The sequence below is a fragment of the Schistocerca serialis genome, chromosome 2, assembly GCF_023864345.2.
Source record: "Schistocerca serialis cubense isolate TAMUIC-IGC-003099 chromosome 2, iqSchSeri2.2, whole genome shotgun sequence".
Taxonomy (NCBI): domain Eukaryota; kingdom Metazoa; phylum Arthropoda; class Insecta; order Orthoptera; family Acrididae; genus Schistocerca; species Schistocerca serialis.
Window position 1 is genome coordinate 406,426,371 of NC_064639.1, and position 5,156 is coordinate 406,431,526.

Here is a 5,156-nt window from a genome sequence, read left to right on the forward strand (position 1 = left end):
CTCGTTTTTTTTAGGGGGCTTGCTGGGAGGACTTCTCTGAAGTAGCTTCAGGCACGAAGAAAGACCGTGAAGCTCTCCATCCAGCAGCTTTTGGCTCCTTTAACCACTGGCGAGTGTCCGCTGTGATATTAGTGGAAACCTTGGGAGAGAGGGTCTCAAGGGACCCCTTCCACATGAGAGGAGCCAGAGGAGGCTGTTGCTTCCCCAGCTGGGGGGAGAGGAGAGATGTCCCCTTGGGGGGGGGGGGGGGGGGGAGGCTTGCTCCTGAAGTAGGTACTCTGGGAGCAATGGAAGAAAATTTCCCTGCCACCACCAAAGGGGCAGATGTATTCTAGAAGCCGGGAGCATCCATTGTTCATGGCACAGTGTGTGGTACGACTGGTGTGATGGCGATGGTAATGTAGCTGCGGTGTATGTGGACGTCAACCGAACAGGGTGTAATCGTTCAAATTTATGTTTAGCCTCTTGGTAAGTCAACCCGTCTAGGGTCTTGTACTCCGTGATTTTCCGCTCCTTTTGGAGTACTGTGCAGTCTGGCGAGCAGGGGGAGTGCTGCTCTCCCTAGTTGATACAAGTGGGAGGAGGTGCACAGGGAGTATCTGGATGCAATTATGTCCGCAGTCTTGACATGTGCCCGAATTTCCAGCACTTAAAACACTGCATAGGGGGAGGAATTTATGGTTTAACGTCATACCATAACCTTGACCTATTCAGGCAATGAATCACCCTCAAAGGCCAAGATGAAGGCAACGGTAGCAACCCTGTTGTCTTTGGGTTCCCTGTAAATGTGCCGGATGAAATGAATACCACACCGTTCTAGATTGGTGCGGAGCTCGTCCTCAGACTGCAAGAAGAAGTCATGATGGAAAATAATCCCCTGGACCATGTTGAGGCTTTTATGGGGAGTGACGGAAACAGGAATATCATCCAGCTGGTCACAAGCGAGTAACGCCTGGGATTGGGGTGGGGATGCTGTCTGAATCAAGAGTGCATCGCTTCTCATCTTGGACAGCACTGTCACTTCTCCAAACTTATCCTCAAGAAGTTCAACAAAAAATTGAGGCTTCATAGGTAGAAAGGGGTCCCCGCCTGTTCTGCTACAGACTAAATACCGAGGCGAATATGGCTCTCTTCTTTCTGTAGCCCTCTGTTCCTCTCATGGTGTAGCGAGGGAGGGAGACGATTTAGGGTCATATCTGTCAGCTTTGTACTCGATCTTGCCCTTCTTAGAGAGTGCCGGCACCTCACCATGGGCACCACGCAGCCACAGCAAAGGCCACCTGGCATGATGGCCGTTGCTGGGAGTCCTGATGACAGGCATCTACTCCGTGGCATACGTGGGGAGCTTACAGCTCATACGTCAGCAATGCGATCCCTGTGTTGTCAGGGGACTACCACCAAATGGGTACATAACACCCCCACCACAATGGACTGGCTACCATGCTGGATGTTGGACGCAGAGAAACCCAGTACTGTCAAGGGGGCAAAAGAGGACAGGAGACAACGGAAGAAGATGACATACCCCGGAAAGTGTCCTTGCCCAAATAGTTGAATTGCTGGTGGAGATGCAAAGGCATACCAAGAGGTTCAGGAAATCGAATCTTAGGGCACTATGGATAACTCATGCATTATGTAAGGCATCCTTCCCCATATGGCCCACACTTCTGTAGAATTTGGAAAGTGGCAGACCAAACCTTAAAATGGGGCCTGAACTTATAGAACCGAAAAGTGAGACTCCTTTTAGTCGCCTCTTACGACAGGCAGGGATACCTCAGGCCTATTCTATCTCCCGAACTCGCAGGGGGACCTCTGAAGGTCTTGCTCTATGGTGGTACAACATGCAAAGTGTGGTTTTCGTGAGCAGTAAAAAGGGCGGAAATGATGTTTATGTTGATCTCTCTTCCAATTTTCTGTGTGTGTGTGAGTTTGAGGTTTACGGGCGCTAAACAGCGTGGTCATCAGCGCCCAAACGCGTAAAAACAGGAACACATGCAGTGAAGGGACTAAGACGAACAGCGAACAAGGAGAACGGCTTAAAGACACAGATGTGACGCAGTTCCAAATTCTCACATACAGAGGCAAAACAAGAGGAGAAGGAACACACTAAAAAGGAAGGGAAACAAGGAAAAGAGAACAGAGACCGAAGGGAAACAAGGAGGTAATTGTGACTGGCTGACCACTTACCTAAAACCTGGATGAGCCAGTCACCCAGCAGCACATTAAAACCCTCTCCCTAAAATCCGAGGCAACAAATTGGACAGGACACAAAACCGTAAGACCTTAACTACAGTCGTTGCGTCATCTTGTAAAATAGAGGGCAAATCCGGTGGCAAAGAAACCACCGCCCTCTGGTCAGAGAATAAAAGACAGTCAAGTAAAATGTGGCGGACAGTAATCTGGACGCCACAAGCACTGCAGATTGGGGGGGTCCTCCCGCCGGAGTAAAAAAACCATGCGTTAAGGGACTGTGTCCGATGCGGAGGCGAGTGAGGAGAACCTCATCCTGCCTGCATGACTGGTAGGACGTACGCCATGGCCGCGTGGTGGCCTTGACCAGACGCAGCTTATTTTCACCGACTGCCAGCCACTCCTCTTCCCACTGACGCAGAACGCGAAAACGCAGGAGGGAGGTAACAGCATGGAGGGGGACTGCACATGCAACAACGTGAGGGAGGGAACACGCATCTTTGGCAGCCACATCTGCCAGTTCGTTTCCCCTAAGTGTTGCATGATCTGAAGGGCACTCAGGGAGTCAGAACAGATGAGGAACTTAAGACTGGGAACACATCTGATCTGCTCCAATGCCCGCAAGATCGCAAACAATGCGGCATCAAAGATGGTAAACGCCGCAGGAAGCCGTAACTTGACGACTCGATCAGGGAAAACAACAGCACAATCAACACAGTCCCCCTGTGTAGAGCCATCCGTAAATACTGGTACATGGTCGGGATGCTGGTGTAAAATATCATAAAATAAGGAGGTAAAAACAAACGCAGGAGTGGAGCTCCTCCGGTACTCCGACAAGTCTAAAAGGATACCGGGCCTCTGGAGCAACCAGGGAGGCAGGCGAGTAAAACCTTGTCGCTGGGGGGCCACACGCTCCACACCAAGGGACTCAAGCAAATGCTTGGCACGAATCCCAAATGGTCTTGTTGCCCTGGGACGACTGGAAAAGAGACGTTCCATAGGCGGTCGGGCAACGGTAGGGTACGCAGGGGAGGTAGGACAGGCAAGGAATTGACACACCCGTCGCACCATGAGGAGTTTCCGCCGGATGGCGAGCGGCGGTTCCCCTGCCTCAGCACACAGGCTGGGGATGGGACTGGTACGGAAGGCACCAGTGGCCAGCCTGATACCCTCATGGTGTACTGCGTCAAGTATCTTCAGATACGAAGGCTTTGCTGACCCATACACGGTGCAACCATATTCAAGACGCGATCGGACGAAAGCCCTATAAAACTGCAGCAGACGTGCCCGATCTGCTCCCCAGGACCGATGGCTCAGACACTTCAAAATATTCAGTGCCTTCAGGGCCCGCACCTTGAGGTCTTTAAGGTGAGGCAACCACGACAGTTTGGAATCAAAAGTGAGGCCCAGGAACTGCACAGTGTCGCTAAAAGGAAGAATGGTGTCCCTCAGACGCAATTCAGGGGAGGTAAAAAGACGTCAGGAACAATTAAAATGAACACACACACACACATTTGTCTGCAGAAAAGGTAAAACCCGTCTTCGCAGTCCATGCCTCTAATCGCTGTATCGTAAGCTGCAGCTGCCGACTAGCAGTGACAAGACTGGAGGAAGAACAGAAAACAGCAAAATCGTCCATAAACAAGGAGCATTGGGCAGGACTCCGGATAGTGGACGTGATACTGTTAATGGCGACAGCAAAGAGGGTGACACTTAAAACACTTCCCTGAGGAACACCATTCTCCTGCACATACAATACGATAGCACATTACCAACCCTATATCGAAAGAGGCAGTGGGAAAGAAAGGACCGAATGAAGATGGGGAGATGGCCACGAAAGCCCCACTCATGGAGTTGATTGAGGATATGGCGGCGCCAAGTAGTGTCATACGCCTTATGAATGTCAAAGAATACACCTAGACAATGCTGGTTATGCAGGAAGGCCTGTTGGACGGCCGCCTCAAGCAGGGTCAAGTTGTCTATAGTTGAACGACATCTCCGAAAGCCACACTGAGAAGGGCTAAGGAGCTGCCTGGACTCGAGCAGCCAAACCAGGCAACGTCTTCCCGACACAGCTCGTCAAAGCAATACTCCGATAACTACTGGGATGCGTTCAGTCCTTCCCCGGTTTGAGGAGGGGAATCAAAATCGCCTCCCGCCACGAGTCAGGGTACGTGCCGGATAACCATACCATATTAAAACAATTCAGGAGAACTTCCTTGGAAGGCAGTAACAAGTGCTGCAGCATGCTGTACCGGATTTGGTCATGACCAGGCGCAGTATCATGAGCCACAGACAGCGCCGAATCCAGTTCCCACATTGTGAAGGGGCAGTTGTAGGGCTCAGAATTTGGAGACCGGAAGTCCAAGGGACCCCTCTCGATGGCAGTGCGGTAGCGGCAGAAATCTGGATCACAGGTAATAGTGGCGGTAGATGCCGCAAAATGCATGGCCAGTGTCTCGGCAATGTCTCTCGGCGCCGTGAGAAGACTTCCCTGATGCAGCAATGCCGTGACAGGTAGTTGGCTGCGTTTCCCGGAAATCCTCCTGATGGCTTCCCATACTTTTGTAGAATTAGTGGAGCGGGAGATGGAGTTCAAGAACGAATGCCATGACCGTCGTTTGCTCTCTTTAATCACGCGCCGCGCTTTGGCCCTTGCCACCCGAAAGGCCGCAAGATTGTCAGCTGAGGGACAGCACTTGAAGCGGCGCAGAGCTGCACGGCGGGCTCGGATGGCTGAGCGGCACTCAGTGGTCCACCAAGGGACAGGACACTTCTTGGGATGACCTGATGACCGTGGGATTGACAATTCAGCAGCATGGGAGATCACGGCTGTAACATGGTCTACCCATTCGTGGACGCCGGTACGGTGTTCCAAAACAGCCAGTTGGCTGAAAAGTGTCCAGTCAGCTCGGCAGAGGTGCCACCGGGGCGGCACTGGTAATGCCATAGCCTCATCCAGGAGGCAA